Source organism: Stegostoma tigrinum, chromosome 17, assembly GCF_030684315.1.
Source record: "Stegostoma tigrinum isolate sSteTig4 chromosome 17, sSteTig4.hap1, whole genome shotgun sequence".
Taxonomy (NCBI): Eukaryota; Metazoa; Chordata; class Chondrichthyes; order Orectolobiformes; family Stegostomatidae; genus Stegostoma; species Stegostoma tigrinum.
In genome coordinates, this window is record NC_081370.1 from 31187071 (window position 1) to 31209459 (window position 22389).

A 22389-nucleotide genomic window follows, 5' to 3' on the forward strand; every position below is an offset into this window, starting at 1 on the left:
AACTGGACACAATATTTCAAGTGTGGTCTCACCAGGGTTTTGTGACCATGCTTTTTGGACAATTATAAAAACTTCTTTAGCTGGTGAAAGTACCGCACTCATTTCTAAGGTCCACACAAAGTTCTCTGAGTTGTATTGTTGGTTATGAGGAATTTTTAGTTACAGAATTCAGATTCTCTCCTGCAGTCTTAGTGTAAGGCCAACGTTACATCCAGGTTGGATGCAGAAGGGTTAAATCCTGAGTTTCAACAGACTGGAAACTGTGGAACATAAGGAATCCAATATCAGGCAGACATATCCTAGAAGCTAGTGGAAGGGGGGAGAAAAACAATGTGAACAGAAGGTTAGCCTTGAGGAATACAATGGAGAGGTAGTTATATTTCAGTTGTAAGCGGAATTGCTCAAATTCCATCTATATTAAACCTGGACACTGCCTTAGATGTTGCATGGCATAAATTTACCTCAATGATGCTGAAGGTAAGAATCAAGTTATGAGGACTGGTTTCTTAAATAGGACCGTGTCCATTCATGTTTGGAAGGTTATGTGATGGCTTATTAAAGACATGGAAGTGCACAGATTAGAAAAAAAGTGGAGGTAGATTAAAAATTTGGTTCTGTGACAAGAAACAAAACATGGTGCTGGTTGGATGTTTCTGTGATTGGAGATGGTATTTCATATAGGTGATAGGAATCTTGCCTACTCGCTAAAAAGCTGGTGAGTGTCCCAGTTTGCCTCCTTTGAGGGTGTACCATAGTAAGAGCCAATCAGTTATTTCAGTGGCCAGTGGTGAGCTTTCCTGTGGGACATGGACCATGGAAAGCAAATCCTTCTATAGAGCTGTGAGCCAGGTAGAGGGACATAGGTGAGTGAGGGTCTGATGGGGATCACTGATTTAAGATTACAGGAGAGGACGAACTGAGGTAAGGTGTGAAAATAAGTGTTTACTTTCAGAGGCCCTGACTTTCTTGTGCGAATTGATTGAGTGCTGAATGCCCAACAGCAAAGTACCCCTTCATTGTAACAACAGCCTGCTCTCCCACAATATTCCCCAGAGACACCCTCAAGCAAACATGCCAGATTTCTGAGGAAGTGTCACCGGGCCCAAAACGTTAATTCTGGTTTTCGGTCTGTATTTCAGTTTTTATGCTAGGTTTCTTATTCAGGCTGCCCAGAGCGGGCATATTGTTCTATCTGCCACTGGTTGAGTACCAATGGCAAATGGGATGACATCATCAAGTGACCAATAATTAACATGAACCATCATGCCCCACACTTACCTGGGGAGGGCATTAAACTTCACTCCATGCGTTGTTTTGTAGTGACGTTCCAGACAAATTAAATTTAGACACAATATTCCTCTCTTTTAAATAAATATCCTACACATTAGCTGGCAATGGTGTGAGAAAAGTATAAAGGTCTCAGAAAGGATACTGAGGACATTTATCATGATGGTAGCAGAGATGAAGAGAGGTTGGAATATTGTCCTTCCAATTGATAGCTGACCTGACAGATGATGAAGAGCTTTGATACAGTACCTTGAAAAAAATTGCCTCTGGCAAATGGGATTAAAACCAAAGGCCATAGATTTAAAATAATTGGAAAATTATCTGGAGAGTTGGCGAGATCAGGTCTATATTCTCTGAAAAAGATGATTAATGATGATTCCAGCAATTATTTTGAAATGATGTTTAAGGTTTTAAAATAGATTTGTAGTTCAGGTTGTGGGTGTTGTGGCTGGTTGGCTCGCCAAGCTGGTTTGTTATTCCCAGATGTTTCATTACCCTGCTGGGTTATATTCTCCACGCAGCTTCCGATGAAATTCCGTTGTATTTTCCCGTCTGTTATTTAAACTCTGGTGTCTGTTGAGCTAGATGACCTCACTTCCAGCTTTCCTTCACAGTGGAGTGTATATGAGGTCTAGCTCTATGTGTTTGTTGAGAGCTTCTTTCATGGAGTAACAGGCTTCGAGGAATTTCAGTGCTTGTTTCAGCTTTGCTTGCCCCAGGATCTTGGTGCTGTCCCAGTCGAATTGGTGGTTCTCCTTATCCATGTGGATAGGGATGAGTGAGTACTGGTCGTGTCTTTTCGCAGCCACTTGGTGTTTGTGCCCCCCTGTTGTTAATTTTCTTCCTGTTTGTCCGATGTCGTGTTTGTCACTGTCTCTGCAGGGAATCTTGTTTATGACATTGGTCCTGTCCATAGTGGGTAGTGGGTCTTTGGTTCAGGTGAGCAGTTGTCGAGGGTTGACGTGGGTTTGTGTGCTACTCTGATGTCCAATGGTGGTAGGAGTGTTGTGGTCAGTTCAGATGTGTTCCTGATGTAAGGTAGAGTGATGAGTATGTCGGGGTGTGTAGTATTGTCTTGATGTCGTTTTGTGTAATAGGCACTTTCTTACCTAGTTTTTTGGATATCCATTGTCCTTCAATATCTGGAAGAGGTATTCCTGTTCTTCTCAGCTTAGTTCTGTGCTGTGGCTGTGTGTCCTTGCCCATTTAAATAATGTTCTCACACAACCTTGTCTGTGTGTGTTAGCACGGTTGCTAGCAAAGTTCAGTACTTGGTCAGTGTGTGTAGCTTTCCTGTGTACCTTTGTTGGGAATTCCCCATTGGTCCTGCGTTCCACCATGACGTCCAGGAATGGGAGCTATTTGTTCTTCTCCTCTTCTCTGGTGAATCCGATTCCGGGGAGGGAGTTGTTTGCTAGTTTGTGTGTCTCCTCCAGTTAAGTCTGTTTAATAATGATGAAGGCGTTGTCCACATAACATATCCATAGTTTTGGTTGGTTTAGCAGAAGGGCCAGACTTTCAAGTCTCTGCTTCACCGCTTTGGCTATTAGTCCAGAGATAGGTGATCCCATGGGGGTCCCGTTGATCTGATCGTCTATTTGGCTGTTAAAGGTAAAGTGGGTGCAGTGGGTGGTGAGGCGTAGGTCCACTAGCTTCAAATGTTGTCTGTGGAGATGGTGCCACTGGGATCTTATTCTTGTTTTAGTAGTGCTGTCATTGTTCCTCTTACTGGTGGTATGTCTATCGATGTGAATAGGGCAATAACTTCAAACAATACCATGGTCTCCTTGTCATCTATTCTTCGGTCCTTGGAATTGAGGAACTCCTGGGCTGAGTGGATTGAGCTGAGTGACTTGTTGAAGAGGTGCTTTACTCTCCTTTGTAGTTTCTTGGCTAATCTATGTGATGGCGTGCCTGGCAGGGAGACTGTGGGTCTAAGGGGACTTTCAGGACCCATTGGATTGGGGGGGGTGTTAGTTCCTTCAAGTTTCATTCTTAAGACGTCTGCCTTGTTGATTTGTCTGGTCTGTTTGAGTCTCTTTAGTGTGTTAAGGATTTTGTTGCCTAGTTGTGGTGTTGGGTTGGTCTGAGCTTGCTGGTATATCTACACACAAACAAAGCTGTGTGAGAACATTACTTAAATGGGCAACAACACACAGTAGTATGACAGAACTACGCTGAGAAGAGGAAGAGCACCTCTTCCAGGTATTCAAGGACAATGGATATCCAAAAAACTAGTTAAAGAGATGCCTATTACACGAATGACACCAGGAAGATACTACACGCCCCAACACACTCATCATACTGCCTTACATCAGGAACACATCTGAACTGACCACAACACTCCTGTGGCCACTGGGCATCAGAGTAGCACGCAAAGCCACATCAACCCTACAACAGCTGCTCACCTGAACTACCAACTCTGGACAGGACCAGTGTCCTATACAACGTTCCCTGCAGAGACAGTGACAAACACTACATCGGACAAACAGGAAGGAAATTAACAACAAGAGCACACGAATATCAACTAGCTGCATAAAGACACGACCAATACTCACTCATCATTATCCACTTGGATAAGGAGAACCACCAATTCGACTGGGACAGCACCAAGATCCGGGGACAAGCAAAGCAGAGGCAATCACATGAATTCCTAGAAGCCTGGTACTCCATGAAGAAAGCCATCAACAAACACGTAGAGCTCAAGCCCATATACATTCCACTCCGAAGGAAAACCCGAAGTGAGGTAATCCAACTCAACGGACTCCAGAGTTTAAATAACAGGCGGGAAAACAGAACAGTGCTTCATCGGCTGCTGCACTGATGATGTTACGTCTGCAGAACAACAAACCAGCTTGAAAAGTTGTTGCACATGTAATTGAGGGCAAATGATGTATACAACTGTAGAAAAAAGGTAAGAATGTGAAACTAAACTGAGAGCAAGAGCATAAATAATGGGCTGACTGCGATCTTTCTGTGCTGTAAGCCTCTCTGATCATGTGAGGCCAAGAGGAGCTATTGCCTGTGGTGTGGAATTCCGGGTAAAGGAACACAATTCTTAAATCAGAGCTGGATAACGTGGGAGAAAAATCAGGAAAAAATATATCACACAAAGAGAAATTTTGATGTACGCGATAGATATTCTGGGTCACTTGAAATTTGTGACAATGGATATGAAACAAAGGTGAATCAATTAAACTGAGTTAGAAATCAGCTATTTTCTTGTTGGAAATACTTGAGAATTTGAATGGCCTCTGATATTCCAAAACAATGGGGAACTGTGGAGAAAACTTCTCATGACATAATTCTAGTGGTTTTTTATGATTGAACTGCATGTTTATCATAACATGTTTGTCAATTCAGTTACACTCAAACAGGGAAACTTTATTTTCATCTTTGCCCCTTTTCTCTTGGGTTGTGGGCAAGACTGCCATTTATTTTTAATTCTTCATTTTCTAAGAAGGTACTGATGGGTCATCTTCTTAAACTATCACAGTTCCAGTAAATTTAACATTAGGATGGGCCACTTCAGAGAACAACAGCGATCTATAATGATACGCATTTGCAACAGACCAGTCATAGACAGTAAGTTTTCTTGTCTAAAGAATACAAATCAGTTGTATTTTAAAGTCAATTATACATTTTTGTGTATCTTAAAAGACACCATTCTTTTTTAAAACGTTACAGATTTATGTATTTTTAAAACTGAATTCAAATTCTCAAATTTAGATCATGAAAAGGGACATTATGCATAAAAAATAAAGATGTTCTTACACAGAAAAGCATATTATTTGTAACAAAGATGTCATGAAGGCCATTAGTTGGCTATGCTGGTTGTACATTGTATTTGTCTGCCACCTGTTTTCATTCAGAATTGCAAATTTTGCGATGTCTTTTTATTTCCATGATTTCTGATCACATACCGCCACAACCAGTACTGCTGGTTGACCACAAATACAATGGGCAGTGCAACAACATGTGAGGCTAGCTGTTGTTCCAGCTAGTCTGCAGCTATAAAGGCAGCCCCTGAAAGAAAAGCTGCATTGAACCAAAGGAGCTATCACTGTTACAACTGGAGACAATGCAAGTGGAGTAGCGTGGCAGAAAGGAGACTCCACAACTTATAAATGCTCGCTTGAAACCTGGACTTTGAGGTGAACAGGAGGAGAGGTACCATGTTCCTGGTTATCTGCCATCATGCTCAGTCACATTCCTACACTTGTGATGCTGCAGACACCACAATATCATTTCAGAGGAGCATGAAGCCAGGCAAAGGTGCCTTTTGGACTGGTACTGAAGGAGGATGAAGCATTCAGTTTTTTCGCACGATGGGATGTGTTGATGAAGAAATATGTTGTGTAAATTTTTTTTTGTTGGTGGCTTTTAATGTAGGATGTTAGTTAAGGAGATCCTGCAATTGACATCAAAGATGGATGTAAAGTTGAGAATGATAAGCTACTAAAACAAAGCTGTCCAAGAGGAACTGGGATTTGGTCAGACATTGTTGGAGAGTCTGTCTGTATCAAATGTGACCAGGATGAACCTTCCCTGCTACTCCCATCGTGTTTTCCTCCTGAGTTGGTCTCAGATATGCCTATGGCTTTTGATAGTGAATGTAATAAAAGATGCAGCACACCTGACAACTGTCTAAACACTGTCTCCAGAGTGTCTCAAATGAGTCCTCTCCTGAGCAGTTCAGTCATCAGGACTGTTGTTGCAATATGCCAATGTTCTGTTCCTTTATGTTACTGGTGGCTCCATGGATATCAACGTACATTCGCTGTCCTTGCATTGTCAACCAGTGAAGGGATGTCATCAACCACATATATTGGGTGTAATCCTTAATCATAAGTAGCCATCTTCCTGTTTTTGGAAGCACAAAGGAAGCAGGAATAGCAGACTGTCTCAGAATGAAGGCATTATGGCTATTATCAGAATAATAGGCATTTACTGACATGTGGTGCTGTGAATGGTCGCACTCCAACTGTATATTAATACGATGGTGGTTCTCATGGTTCCTTTAACTCTCCCTGTTGCCGTGGGCTGTCCTGATGAGGAAGAAATCAAATATATTCACTCTTCTGAGATAGATGGCCTCTGCCACTTTTGGGACACCTTGATGGATGGCATAGTGGTGGAATGTTACACATGTCACCTGTGTCCATCTGAAATGACTCAAACCCATAGATATTCAATCCTACTGTGACATTTACAGGCATTAACAGTGTCCTCCTCACCCTTCTGTAAGGCTCCAGGACCCATCTGTAAATCTCCAGGTCCTTTGAATTGAAGCTGGCACAGTTCCGCAACAAACTCCTATGAATCTGAGTAATCTTGAGTCACTTACACATTTCTTGGTTTATTTGGAGAGTGTAAGGTGGTCTCAAACAAACACTAGGTGGAGTACACCATTTGATGTAAAGCCTCCTCCTCTCCTTTCACAGGAACTCCCTGTCAACAGCCTCTGGCCCATTGCTTGAACATTGTGCAGGTCCAACCGTACTCCAATACATCACAGAAGATTTGGTTATCAAATTCTCAGACCTCCTTTAGGTTACGCTGTAGTTCAAGGCAAAAGGGCCATAGTATCTCCACAAACTTTTCCACAACAGTAGTAAGTCAAGCGCCATCTCACTTTTGAGTTACATGCCAGGACTTTTAAATAGCACGGTTGAATAAGAGTAGTGGAGCTAGATGTTGTCCTTCAGTGAATAATCTGCACAGTTACTGAGTACATTCACACAGGCTAATTTTCACCTTGGGGTGAGAAATAGGATTGAGGATGATATCTGGATTCTGAAGTTCACTCCGATAAGAAATAGTCACTTCACTCTATTTTATCTGGGAATCCTCCTTAATTGGCACAAAACCATCTGAGGCAGGTGGACAGATAGCCTCTTGAAGTTGGAGTGCCAACCAGAGGTCTTCTAGTTTGAAAAGTACACGCAGCTGCAACAAAATGTAAATAACTGAGAGGTCTGTCCTTTCAATAACTTTAAAAAATATAATTTGAAGGACATAGTAAACAATCAGGCTGCGACTGTTGGCTTGGGGTGAGGGTGGTGTGTTGGGACAAGTCTTTGGCTGCACCCTCATCCAGACAACCAGAGGGGCTGTAGGCCTCACATGCAGCACTGGTACGCTGGTCTACCCCTGGTGCCATGTAGTTAATCTGCTGTTATCGCACTGTGAAACTAGAAGATCCTAAACCCAACATTAGCAGGACTGAAAATCCTGCGCTCGTTTATGAAATATGTGTGAAATGTTAGGGCAGGGCTTCCTGACATTCCTGGTGCACTGATCTTTCCAACATGGGGCACTGTGCAGGTTTCTGTGTGAATGGCTGTAATTGTGGCACATGTGTGCATCATTTTAGATTCAGAATGCCTGTATAGCTGTGTTTCATTGCCTCTGAATGTAGTCAGGTTAATTTCATGGATTCATAACTCCATACAGAGTTTTGAGCTGGGAAAGTGTATTGGGGATATGGGTGAGATTTCCCCATGTGTTTAGCAAGATCTGCTGTTGCATTGGATTAATTGAGTCTTTAATTGGCCTTGTGCTTTCCACAGTTATTTTGACCAGCTTTTTCCCGTGCATCAGCCTGATTGTCAGTTGTTTGAAAATCATCTACAGATAGATTGTCAAACAGCTATTGATGTACAGCACTACCAATGTTTTGAAAGGGATTTTGTTGAACACGTAGCTGAGTCTTGTTCCGTATGCCAACAGGTGTGTAATTATTATCATTGCAAATGGCATCAAGCTCTCCCTGTCATATCTTTTGCAGAATTTTGCAAAGTATGTTTTTTTTAGATTTTCCAAATCTTATAATTTTTTCACATTGTAAGGGAATAAATGAATTCATTTGTAATTTAAAATCTAAGCTACTGCTACTAAGTAACTAATATCAGGAATGTGAACACTGTGCTATGTCTGAGCCTTATTTAAAAATCGTGTACCATCTATTTTGTGGAACGTGTATATTTGTTGCACCGACAATCAGTTTTAATTATGACCCGATTAGGCATTATCTGTGGTGATTGTCACAAATTTTTTTGTTATACTTTGTTAAGAAAGATATACCTGCAATGAGATGTGAGCAACTTTCTGGCGAGCCACACTAGTATAAAGCTGCCTTTATCGTAAATCACAATTACTTTGAAGTAGGAGTTACATGTTCTTTATGGTACCCCTGCCTTTTTAGGATTTGGTTTTGATAAAGATTTCGGGTCTTTCTAAATGATTAATACCACAGATCTCCAAACTTTCAAAAGCATTGCTCTGTGTGTTGCACAGTAATATAACTGGTGTGTAGCTGGATGCCTGCTGGTGTGCAGCTGTTGGCCCAGTGCTCAGGAATATCAGGACCATGTGGTCATGCTGCAGTCAAAGACTTGTTTCTTTTAGATTGTTCAGTGAGCTCATACTCACAAACACACTTGAACTTGACTTATTGTCCATGGTGGTACTGGAGTAATCAATATTTGAGCCAAGTATTTTTTCTCTTTATACTAGTTTTTTCCTTAGTTTGGATGCTACATGTACCAGGCATTGTTACAAATAAGGTTTACATGGTTTTCAAGTTTTCTTTTCTCAACAAAATTTGTAATTCAGCATTGGATCGGTTGCAGCAGTGTGAACTTTCAAATACGTTTTTATTTTCAAGCTAGGCAAACGTGCTTCTTAACAGTATCAGTAATCCCTGCCAATTGACTGGGATTTGTGGCTAAAAGAGATACAGCTCAAAGATGTGATATTGTAGTGCCAAATGCCTGGCCCAAAACTAAGTAAATAGTAAATAATTTTCATAGAATGTGGGTGTCTTTGGCCAGAGCAGTAATTATTGTCCATCCATAACTGGATTTTAGAAGGTGGCAGTGAGCTGCCTTGAACCACAGTAGTCTAAATATTGTAAGATTTTGACCTAGCAACAGGTGGATATTTCCAAGTCTGAATGGTGCGTAGCTTTGAGGGGATTGTATCGTTGTGTTCCTATGTATCTACTGCCCTTTTAGGTGGTAGAGTTTGTGGGTTTGGAATGTGCTGCATGAGGAGCCTTGCTAAGTTATCATCATTATCATGGAATCCCTATAGTGTGGAAACTGGCCATTTGTCCCAAAAAGTCTACACTGACTCTCCAAAGAGCATCCAACCCAGATTCACTCCCCCATCCTATATTTCCCATGGCCAATCCACCTAACCTTCATATCTTTGGACTTTTGGAGGAAACCAGAGCAAAGCCATGCAGACACAGGAAGAATGTGCAAACTCCACACAGACATTTGCCCGAGGCTGGAACTGAATTGGGTCCCTAGCACTGTGAGGCAGCAGTGCTAACCACTGAGCCACTGTGCTGCCCATTCCCACTACGTCTTGAGTTGCTGCGGTGCCTCTTGTCAATGGTATACAATGCTGCTACTGAATCTGGTTGGTATGGGGAGTGAATGTTAAAAGTGTTAGCCAGGGTCCCAATCAAGTGAGCTGCTTTGATCGGTATGATGCCAAGCTTCTGGAGTGTTGTTGGAGCAGCAATTGAGAGTATTCCATCCCACTTCAGACTTGCACCTTGTAGACGGTGGACAGGTTTTGAGGGGTTAGGAGGTGAGCTACTCATTACAGAAATCCCCATGGTAACCCCTACAATATTGATCGTGTGGGATTCAGTGATGATAATACCAGTGAATATCAAGAGGTATTGGTTAGATTCTCTCTTGTTGGAAGTGAGCATTGCCTGACAACTGTGTGGCACAAATGTTACTTTTTTTATTCACTCATGGGACATGGGGATCACTGGCTGGCCAGCTCTTATTGACTATCCCTGGTTGCCCCTAAGAAGTTGGTAATGTCTGTTGTCTTGAATCACTGCAGACCATGTGCTGTTGGTCGACCCAAGATGCCCTCATGGAGAGAATTCTAAGATTTTGACCCAATGATGGTGAAGGAATTGCAGCATATTTTCAAGTTATGATAGTGAGTGATTTTGAGGGGTACTTGTAGGTGGTGACATTCCCATGTATACGCTGCCCTTGACTTCCAGATGGAAGTGGTTGTGGGTTTGGAAGGTGCTGTCCATGGATCTGTGGTGAATTTCTGCAGTGCATATTTTAGATAGTACACACCTCTGCTATTGTGTGCTGGCGGTGGAGGGAGTGGATGCTTTTGGATGTAGTGCTGATCAAGCAGGCTGCTTTGTCCTGGATGGTGTCAAACTTCTTGAGTATTGTTGGAGCAAATGGGGAGTATTCCATCACATTCCTTGTAGATGGTGGACAGGCTTTATGGATTCAGGAGGTGAGTTACTCGCCACAGTATTCCTAGTCTCTGATCTACTCTTGTAGCCACTGCTTATATGGCAAGTCGAGTAGAGTTTCTGGTCAATGTTAACTACAGGAAGCTGATAGTAGGAAATTCAGTGATGATGGCAACATTGAATGTCAAGAATGCTGGTTAAATTAGTTCTATTTGGAGTTGTTCATGGCATGGCATTTGTGTGGTACAAATGTTGCTAGCTACATGTCAGTCCAAGCCTAGATATTGTTCAGATCTTGTTGCATTTGAACATGGACTATTTCAGTATCTGGAGAGTTGTGAATGGCACTGAATGTTGTGCAAACATTGGTGAACATCCCCACTTCTGCCTTTATGATGGAAGAAAGGTCTTTGATGAAGTAGCTGCAAATGATTGGGCCTAGGACACTACACTGCGGAACATCTGCAGGGATGTCCTGAGATGACAGACCTCCAACAGCCATAATCATCTTCCTGTGCCAGGTATGACTCCAACAAGGGACGGGTTTGTCCCCTGATTCCCACTGATTCCAGTTTTGCCAGCGTTCATTGATATCACATCGGTTGAATGCAGCTTTGATGTCAAGGGCTGTCACTCTCACCTCACTTCTGAAATCAGCTCTTGTTTAAACCAAGACTGAAATGAGGTCAGGAGATGAGTTGCCCTGCCCATTACTGAACAGGTGATCGCTGAGCGGGTGCTGCTTTACAGCATTGTTGATGACACCTTCCATCGCTTTACTGATGATTGAGAGTAGACCAATGGGGCAGTAATTGGCCAGATTGGATTTGTTCTGCTTTTTGTGTACAGTACATACCTGCACATTATGGGGTAGATGCCAATGTAGCAACAGTAATTGAAAAGCTTGACTAGGGAGTAGCAAGTTCTGAAGTAGAAGATTTCGGTGTTATTGCTGGAATGGTGTCAGTGCCTATAGCCTTTGCAGTTTCTAGTGTCTCCAACTGTTTTTTGCTATTAGGTGGAGTGAATGAAATTGGCTGAAGCCTTTATCTGTGATGCTGGGGACTATTGGATAACTTGTGACTCGTCAGCCCCAACCTGAAAGTGGTTCAGATCTTGTTGCATTTGGACATGGACTGCTTGCAGTATCTGAGGAGTCATGAATGGTCCTGAACATTATTCAATCGTTGGCAGACATCTCTACTTGTCACTTTCGGATAGAAGGAAGATCATTGATGAAGCAGCCAAAGTTGGCTGGGCTTATATACTACCCTGAGAAACTTCTCAATTAATGTCCTGTGGTTGGGAAAAAATAATCCCTAGCGATCACAATATGCTTCCTTTGAACTGAGTATCATTCCAACCAGCAGATGTTTTTGCATGACTCCTATTGACTCTTGTTTTTCAAGGTGTCCTTGATGCTCCATTCAGTCAAATGCTGTCTAGATGTCAAGGGAGGTCTCCCTGACTTCCGGCTTCAGTTCTTTCATCCATGTTTGGAGCAAAGCTGGAATGAGCTTTATGCAATTGTAATGAGCTGAGGCTTTGCAGAATGCAAAGTTCGTGGTAATGAGCAGATCATTACTAGTGCCACTGACAGGACTATAAATGACACCATCAACCAATTTGATGATGGAGCATAGATTGAATGGAGTGGTAATTGGCCAGGTTACATTGGTCTTGCTTTTTGAGGATAGGACATGCCTGGGCGATCTTCTGCATTGTTGGGTAGATGTCGGTGTTGTAACTGTACTGGACAGCTTGATTAGAAGTGTAGCTAGTCTTGGAACACAAGGGTTCAGCTATCAGTAGGATGCCATGTGAGTGGAGTGCTCGAGTGCAATGTGGGAAAGCATCCAGGTAAATGACCTTATGTTGGAGAGAAGGTCATTGATGAAGCAGCTGAAGATGGCTAGATCTAGATACTACACTGAGAAACTCCTGCAGAGATGTCCTGGAGCAGATATGACTATCCTCCAACAACCACAACCATCTTCCTACGTGCCAGGTTTGACTCCAACCAGCTGAGAGCTGCCCCCGATTCCCACTGACTCCAGTTTTGTTTGGAGTTCTTGATGCTACATTCAGTCAAATGCAGCCTTGATGTCAAAAGGGGTTATGCTTACCTTACCTCGGGAATTATGTACTTTTGTTTGTATTTGAACAAATCAGAGGACAATTGTTAAATTATTGAGTCCTATTCTGCAACTGCGATGAAGTTTGTAGATCTTGGGTTCTCAGTGAACAGTTGTTGTCCCAAGCTTCTTTTTCACCGGACACAGACTTTAGATGTTAATCAAGAGATAGGCAAAGTGAGTGAGAGAGAGAGAGAGAGAGAGAGAGAGAGAGAGAGAGAGAGAGAGAGAGAGAGAAAATGCCTTCCAGTTCTTGCTTACAAATGCAATTTTCTCTGCTTCTGCTTTGCTGCTCAAAAGGGCTGTTGAAGCATAACTTAGTATGTATTTATTCTTATTAATTCATTGAATGTGGGCATTGCTGGTTAGGCCAGTATTTATTGGACAATCCTAGTTCTCCAGAAGATAGTAAAAGTCAACCACATTGCTGTGGATGTGGAGTCACTTGTATGCTAGACCAGATAAGCACAGCAGATATGTGAATCAAATGGGTTTCTCAAATGATTGACAATGATTTCATGGTCATCATGAGACTCTTAATTCCAGATTTTACAACTGAATTAAAATTCCACCATCTGCTATGTCATCATTTGAACCCCAGTCCCCGGAACATAACCTGGATCTCTGAATTAATAATCTAGCAATAATGCCACTATTCTAGGGTCTTCTTTCCATTGTCTTCCCAAACTGGGTAACTGGTAGTTGAATTTTCATCAATGTGCATTTTCTGAAATGTGTGAATCAACCAGGAGGTAGAGATTACAAGGTAGAGCTGGGTGAACACAGCAGGCCAAGCAGCATCAGAGGAGTAGGAGCAGGTAGAGATTATCCATGTTTATTGAGCTTGGCTCACCCTAGTCAGGTGACACCTTCCTGCCTCCAGAGATAATGGGAACTGCAGATGCTGGAGAATCCAAGATAACAATGTTTGGGGCTGGATGAACACAGCAGGCCAAGCAGCATCTTAGGAGCACGAAAGCTGACGTTTCGGGCCTAGACCCTTCATCAGAAAAGGGAGGAGCACAAAGGGTGTAGGCCTGAAACATCAGCGTTTGTGCTCCTAAGGTGCTGCTTGGCCTGCTGTGTTCATCCAGCCCCACACTTTGTTATCTTCCTGCCTCCACCCAGATTAACATGGTGAGCTAATTGATGTGCAGCTAAATAGAATCTGCATGTCAGATGTGGTTTGTTTTCTACCATCATCTTCTTTCATGTAGCCTTCCACAGGGCCTGCTTGGTCTATTGCGGTAGAGGAAAACTACTTACTGGTCTAACTGGAAGCAGCTCTTGCACTGAACAAGAAGTTTTTTTTGCATTTTAGCAACTAATTGCAGATTATATTGATGTGATAGACATTTCTACAGAGATTTACAGAGGATGCTGATACCTTGATTAGAAAGAAATCATCCAGGTAGATCTCATGGAACATGAGTTCTCTGATTGGGGATGTTAATCTAGTCCAATAAGAGAGTTCTGGCTGACAGATATAAACAGGAGTGACAGTTCACTGTAGGAACAGGCTCTGTGCTGGCTGGGTCAGTGTCAAGTACTGTGCATGTGTTGATAAAGGCTAACTCAGTGATGGGAGACCAACCTTTGTGGAGTTTTTCAGCCTCATCAGATCCTCAGCTTTTCTGGGCACAAGACCATATGAGTTCATGAAAGCAGAGGGTGTTTAAGGCACTTTTCAGTATTAACTTTTTCAAATTTCTGAATTTGACATCTTTATACTTTCTTTACCTGCTAAGGTGAGCTCCTACGGGACAGATTGTCACATTCAGATGCTGGGTTTCATTGGTCAACAAATGGTTAAAAATGTAAGAACCATATGCTACCATCTGAGACTTGATAAAAACAATTTGGACAAATGTGCTAACAGTTTCTGCTGGCTTCCAAATGAAGTCTTGTTAATTATTTGTGCTAATATGTTGAAGATAGGTATTTTTTTCTAATGCTGCACTACATCCAAGATTTTGAATGTTCAATCTTGTTTTAAGGGACATGCTCAAAGTAAACACTGCTTCTTCCACTTGATCCTGCTGAAAGCCTGCCCTTTAACCTCTTGAATTGTTCATCAATATCCCCCTGGGAGGATCAGTGTCAAAGCTAATTATCATAGGATCACTTTGCAGAAGGCTGAAGCTGCTGCTTCAATTTGAAAATGGAGAATGGAACAATGTTGCATCTTATTGATAGTTCCCTGAAGCTGTCTGAAAAAGCTGTTGGAAATAGTCAAATTAAGAGCATATATTAATTGATTCTGAGTATCTGGTCTAAAATGGAGATCACTTTAATTATGTAAGGTTGCTTTCAATTTTTTGACTTGTTTCTCTTTTTATGTATAGTATTAATTAGCTATAATCAGGAACCATTGATGAATTAAGCACAAACACTGCAAAATATTTGCAGTGAGATAGATATCACTAAGTTGTACCATGAAAAAAGTTATATTATGCTGTTATGGAGTTTTATAGGTAATCGTTTCTTGTAAGACAAATTTTCACTGCACTTTTCTGCAGACAAACAAATATTTTGATAATAAAATGTGAGGCTGGATGAACACAGCAGGCCAAGCAGCATCTCAGGAGCACAAAAGCTGACGTTTCGGGCCTAGACCCTTCATCAGAGAGGGGGATGGGGAGAGGGAACTGGAATAAATAGGGAGAGAGGGGGAGGCGGACCGAAGATGGAGAGAAAAGAAGATAGGTGGAGAGAGTGTAGGTGGGGAGGTAGGGAGGGGATAGGTCAGTCCAGGGAAGACGGACAGGTCAAGGAGGCGGGATGAGGTTAGTAGGTAGATGGTGGTGCGGCTTGGGGTGGGAGGAAGGGCTGGGTGAGAGGAAGAACCGGTTAGGGAGGCAGAGACAGGTTGGACTGGTTTTGGGATGCAGTGGGTGGGGGGGAAGAGCTGGGCTGGTTGTGTGGTGCATTGGGGGGAGGGGACGAACTGGGCTGGTTTGTACTTTTCTCTTTGTCTACAATTGCATGGCTCTTTTTGCATTTTACTGGTTTGCTTTATTGATTTGAAATTTGAATGATTGTTCTGTCCTTTCTCATAGAAGATGGCATATCTTGGAATACCATTATGCAATGTCTAATCATATAATGATTATTGGGTGTTACTGAACAAAACTACAACTTGATTCTGATAATGCTGTATACTTTGAAAATAATGTTTTGTTCATACAGAGCACAAATTCTTTGGTTATATTCATCTTGAGTCTCATGTTTTAGAATTAACAATCAGCTATTTCCTCAATGAATTGAAATTCTCAGGAGGTTGCTGTTAACAAAGCCTATGCTCTTTATCCTGCAAACAAAATACGATCCAGTTAGTTGAAGTCATGGAATCCTGGACGCTGAATGTAATAACACAGTATTTGTACAAGGTAATTTCACAATTTGATAAATTATGCTACTTCAGGAATTTCTTAAATTAGGAAATTTAATTGAAGAACCATTCATCTAAATGAATTTCTTTTATTAAGACTGAAAAAGCATTAAATTCAAATTGAATCATGGAGAATTGTTCAGCAAGTAATTGCTATATTCTCCTTGCCACATTCAAGGATTTGAAATTATGTGACTTACCACAGAACCTTATTGATGTACATTTAAAGTGACCATTAGCTAAACAGGGCTTTCAAAATTTAGTTCCACAGGATGGTAGGACCAATTGAATAGCTTTCTAACTTGGTAAATAATTGGACAAGTTAGAGTTAATGCAAGATAAGTTGACATTCCAGTGGCCTTTCATTTTCATTTTTTCACATTAAAATCTCCATGTGAGCACAGAAAAATGATACGTGTTGGGCTGGAGAGGACATGGATAACAGGTTGACTTGAAGGTGGCATTCAAGTCAGTTTCAGAAGTGACATGGTTTGCAGGAACCAGAGCAAATCAGATTACTCAAAGCTCCCAGAAGGATAGAATATAAGAAAAGAATTTGAAAATTATTTATTAAATGAGCACTAATTTACCTCTAGCAGAAGTATTGTGCTAAATTCTGGGCACCACACTTTAGAATGGATGTGATGGTTTCTGAAGGTTACGGAGAGATTTAATGTGTTTCCAGGGATGAGGGATTGCAGTTTGGTAAATGACTAATTTGGGAGGAAATTTGATAGAATTGCCTTCGATGAAGAGAAATTATTTTCAATGGGTGATAAGTTGATTAACAAAAACACCCACATTTAAGATGCTTGGCAAAACATTTGATTTGTAGTCTTCGAAAGGGAAGTAGATATGTTCTTGCATAAAAGCTTACATAGATTTTGCGAGTGAGTGTGGTAGTGGGACCAATTGGACTGTTCTTGAAACAACCAACACAGACTCAATAGGCCAAATGACGACCTCCTGTGCTGTGCTGTTGCAAGATGACTCAGTGACTTGGGGTACTGTACTCTTTTCGTCATTATTATATTATTTGAAGACAGGGCAGCAGGGACACTCAGGTGATGACAGGAAGCTGAATGGTTGGCATGGATAATATGTATGGGTTGGTTGGGAAGGTAGCCAGGGAGCTAGAGTAGGGTTGGTAGTTCAGGAGTCAGTGTGAGTGATTTGGAGATCAGTTCTGTGGTCATCTCAGGAGTTGGACTGAGGCCTGAAGTCTTGCAGGGATTGAAAGGATCTCTGACTGAGCCAAATTGGCACCGGAGTCCCAATTCCAAAGTTACCACCTCTGAAACTGGCACTAAACTATCATCATTACAGGAAGGGAAATGGAGACAGCTCATACTTTAGACATGTATGGTTCATGGAGAGGCAGTATGTTTAAAAATGGAGCTGCTTTCAGTCTGACATGATTTTCATCAATCAGGAATCTGAAACATGTTTCATAGTCTTTACATTTTCAGGAGAAAATGGAAACTTGTTGGATATCTTTGAGGAGGCAGGAAACCCTTCTGGTTGCCTTTTTGATAATGGTCAAAATATTACATCAACTGCCATTCAAGTTCAACAAATTCAATCACAGTTGTGACTGACAATTAATGGGGTTGGATATTGGGACCTTGGACCTTGAAAGGGCAATAATTTATACCGGCACAATTTATAAAGTGATGAATCTATGTAGTATGCTCGAGGAGCAAAATACATTCAAAATATGTACAGATGATTTAAACTATTAACTGGAACAGATGATTTTGGAGACTTTTAATGATGTTATGCAGAAACCAATGAAACATTAGCTTCTGTCACCCACTTGCCAAAAGGACGACTATTGAGTTTTCTGTTCTTTTGAACCAGTTCCTTGTCTCCTGTCTCCCCTTCCCCTCAAAGGTTCAGTGTGCTATTTCCACCGACCTCAACGTTCACCATTTCTCCTCTTATTTACTCAACTCTTCCAGTCTGAATTCTATTCTGCTTTATTATCCATAGTGTTTCCAACACTCCCCAGAAACTTTCTTGTGACTGAATTTTACGTGGAGGTCTCAGTGCTATGATTGAAAACAAAGGTCAGAATATTCTTCATCAGGTAGTGAAATCTGAGACAACATTTTGCTGGTGGTGGCCTATAAAGTGGCAAGGATCCCCTCGAAGGAGGACACCTAACCTTTTTTATTTATGATTTATTCATGGGATGTGGGATTGCTGGGTGGGCCAGCATCTTTTGCCCATTCTCATTTGCCCCTAGAAAAGTTGGTAGTGAGCTGCTGCCTTGAATTGCTGCAGTCTATATGTACCATGAAAATGACAGTGAGAATGAAGGAACAGGTGATATGCCAGCATAGTATATGGCTTGGAGGAGGATTTGCAGGTGGAGGCAGTCCTATGTGCCTGCTATGCTTGGTCTTTCGAGTGGTTGTGAGTTTAAAAGTGACTGTCCAAGAAGTCTTGCTAAATTTTTGCAGTGTCTTTTGTGCTTTGTAGATGGTGGACATGTATTTGATAGTCAGGAAAAGAGTTTCAAGATTCCTATTCTTTGACGTGCTGTTGTAGCCACTGTATTTATATGGCCAGTCTAGTCTTTGGTCAGAAGTAACTACCAGGCATTAATTTTGGGGGATTCAGTGATGGTAATGCCAAGGAGTGATTGTTAGATTTCTCTTGTTGGAGATGGCCATTGTCAAACAATTTTATCTGATGCTTATCAGCCCATATCTGGATATTGTCCAGATTTTTCACATTTGGGCAAGGACTGCTTCAATATCTGAGGAGTCAAGAATGGTGCTAAACATTACGCAATCATCAGCAAACATCCCTATTTCTGACTTAATGAATGAAGGAAAGTCATAGAAATAGCTAAAGACGGTTGGGCCTTGAACATTATCCCGAGGAACTCCTACAGAGATACTGTGGAACTGGGCTGTCTAATCTCCAACAACTGCATTCTTATTACTCCAAGCACTGGTGGTGCAAACAGTCTTAACTGTGACCACTGGGGCTATTCCTGGAGAATGCAGCTGCATCAATAGTTGATACCCTCAAAGTTAGGTAACTAAGATTGGAGGCAGTCAAGTAGGCCCTGTTGAAATTGAGGGGCCGAGGTTCCTTAAGGCAGGTTGCTGCAGTTGTAGCCAATGCTGACAGACAATCCTTCCATGATCCAAAGGGTGGACCAAAATGAGACTGTCCTGCACTCGCCCTCTCCTGGAGCCCAATGGGAGTTTTAAGGTTTACCTGGCAGTTTCTCCATCCTGTGGTGGGACTCTCAATTGCTGACAAAGTGCCAAGCGGAATCCTTCACTGCTACTTGAATGGTTCAGTTAGTTTCTGGCAGGTGTGCGATCTGCCAATTTTTCTGAAGGCGAAATCGCGTGACAGTTCCTGGTGACGTTGGGATGCCATTTTGCCAGCTTTCCAATCTCCCAGTCCGTCACCAAAAGTCTGATCAAATTCAGCTCATCGTCTTTGTCCACTTATGCTTAATGATTTATGATTTACCATCTTCAATCTTCCATAAGTGCTTCTTTTTGTGTGGTGCTGTGCTGCAGGATTGCAATCTGCAGGCTGCTTTCTAGCCTATCCCGTCACAGTGCATACATATCCTCCAATGTTTTCTCCTGTCTGTGTTGTCACCTTCCAGGATCTAATTTTGCCTTTCTTCTTCTAAATTCTAAAGCTTAAAAAAAGTGTGAAAAAGTGAGTTCATAATGTATATTGTGTACAGTTTTGGTCACTGCATTATAAGAAGGATGTGGAAGTTTTGGAAAGGGTGCAGAGGAGATTTACTAGGATGTTGCCTAGTATGGAGGGAAGGTCTTAGGAGGAAAGGCTGAGGGACTTGAGGCTGTTTTCGTTAGAGAAGAAGGTTGAGAGGTGACTTAATTGAGACATATAAAATAATCAGAGGGTTGGATAGGGAGAGCCTTTTTCCTAGGATGGTGACAGCGAGCACAAGGGGGCATAGCTTTAAATTGAGGGGTGAAAGATATAGGACAGATGTCAGAGGTAGTTTCTTTACTCAGAGTAGTAAGGGAATGGAATGCTTTGCCTGCAACGGTAGTAGATTTGCCAACTTAAAGTACATTTAAGTCGTCATTGGACAAGCATATGAAATAGTGTAGGTTAGATGGGCTTGAGATTGGTATGACAGGTCGGCACAACATTGAGGGCCAAAGGGCCTGTACTGTGCTGTAATGGCCAATGTCCTATAAATGACGGGTCAAGAACTCTGCCACTTACACGAGTTCATAATGAGCATTACACTGAGCTACTGCCTCCCTGACATTGAGTCTGAGATGAGATTGGCTTTCTTCATTCCATGTTGGCAAAGTCAAAGCCTTGTTTTGGATCAGAGAAAGCTTTGTATCCCAGGGTGGGCCTGGAACTTCCAGCTGAAAGCTCACCATTGCCTGAACCTGTAGCCGCATCACCTTTTAATGACCTTTCAAATCTGAACCGAGCTATAATCTCATGCAATCAATCATCAAAATCAACTAATACAACTGTCAGAGATAGTAAGAACTGATGCTGGAGTCTGAGATAACAGTGAGGAGCTGGAGGAACACAGCAGGCTGGGCAGCATCAGAGGAGCAGGAAAGCTGATGTTTCAGGTCTAGACCCTTCCCAAAATGTCAGCTTTCCTGCTCCTCTGATGCTGTGTGGCCTGCTGTGTTCTTCCAGCACCACAGTGTTAATACAACTGTCAGTCTTCTGTTTTTTACCCCGAACACCACTGAGGAAGCATTCATCACTCTTTAAGACACTTTCTGGCTTACTTTCTCTGACACTCTTTTCACTGGCCTTCCAATCTATAACTTATATGCCAACCTATTCCAATATTTGCGCTCTGCATCATATTGTGTGTAATCTTAAGACCAAATCATTTGTGTTCCATTTTATCTTTGCTGATTGCAGAGGAGCTTTCCTCCCTCACTAAGAATCTTGAGCTTTTACTTTCTCTGTTTTTCTTACCAGTGGTTCTTCTGACCACTGACTCTCTTCAGGTTTCGTTAGCAAGTTTGGTGTTATGCAACCACACCAATTTTCACAGGTAAAGTCACAGTGAAATGTCAGTGATAATCATTAGGTTGCCTGTTAATCTAAAGCAGTCTGCTGCCTTCCTGAGTGGTGTTTTTGTGCAATCAAGTTTCTTGGCAAGTAGGAATGCAATCGGTGGGAATACTTAAGGAAGTCTCCCTGAACCCTAACATTAATTTTAATTGTTTGAAATAATAGCTGGTGGCCATTTTTTCATGCACTTTTGTTTTTGTTTTGTTTTGACTGCATTCATAGCATGAAAAAGCATAAATGACAGTGTTGAATCAAAGGATATCTTTTATTTACAAGTATTACCAGTGATTCAAGTGCCTTGAGGTAATGCGATCGGCCAATATTATGATCATCATAACTTCTTGTTTTGTAGGCTATTACGTGGATTAATAACTGACTTCGGAACAATGGGGAAATTTGCTTTCGGATCAAATACTTTCAAGAAATCCAGGCTTCTTGGATAAGGTATGTTTAACCTGTGATTGGTAGATTTGTAAAAGTGCTAAACCAGTTGTAATTGAATGTAACAGTTTACTTATTGTATACCATAATCATTTTTACAATGGAAAAAAAACTTGCAATGGCACAGAAGAAAGATCTGAATTTGTATTAAGTCCTCCAAGACCTTTCAAACACTAAAAATTGCTATTAATGTAAGGACCACATGCAGCAGTCAATTTGGATGCACAGGAGCTCTCAAAACAGCAAATGAGATGAAAATCTATCTTTGGTGATCATGGTTGAATGAAGCGTTTTTAATGATTAGGCTACCAAGAAGGCTTTCTGCTGTTCAATAAACTGTGCCTCAAAACCTTTTATTTAATCAGGCAGATGGGACAAATGTCACTTTTCAAAAATGGTGCCTCCAATCATACAGCACTCTGTACTGTACATGTGGCAAAGAAGTGAACTTTTCTCACTAACATCTGATTGCTGCATAAAATAAGCAGCAATATTGTATTATATATAGAATTTATTGTCTTTTGATCTGTTCTGTTGACGATCTCCTGCATTGATAGCAATTTACATCGAAGGAGTTATTGTTCTTCCAAAACCAATATTTGAAACAAAAACTACCAACTTCCTAAACTAGTTTCAGAGAGAGTAGGAACTGCAGATTCTGGGGAATCTGAGATCACAAGGTGTAGAGTTGGATGAACACAGCAGGCCGAGCAGCATCAGAGGAGCAGGAAGGCTGACATTTCGGGCCTAGGCCGCCCTTCAGAAAAATAAAGGGTCTAGGCCCGAAACGTCAGCCTTCCTGCTCCTCTGAT

The 22389-nt window shown here is 41.6% G+C and overlaps 1 protein-coding gene across 1 annotated transcript in view; it reads left to right on the forward strand.

Moving 5' to 3' along the window:
• LOC125459436 (protein inscuteable homolog) overlaps positions 1–22389 on the forward strand; it is a 410574-nt gene that overhangs the window by 24099 nt on the left and 364086 nt on the right. Inside the window, exon 2 of the mRNA XM_059651868.1 lies at positions 21489–21580. The gene's annotated coding sequence lies outside the window, so the exon portion shown is untranslated. The remainder of the gene's footprint in view (positions 1–21488; positions 21581–22389) is intronic.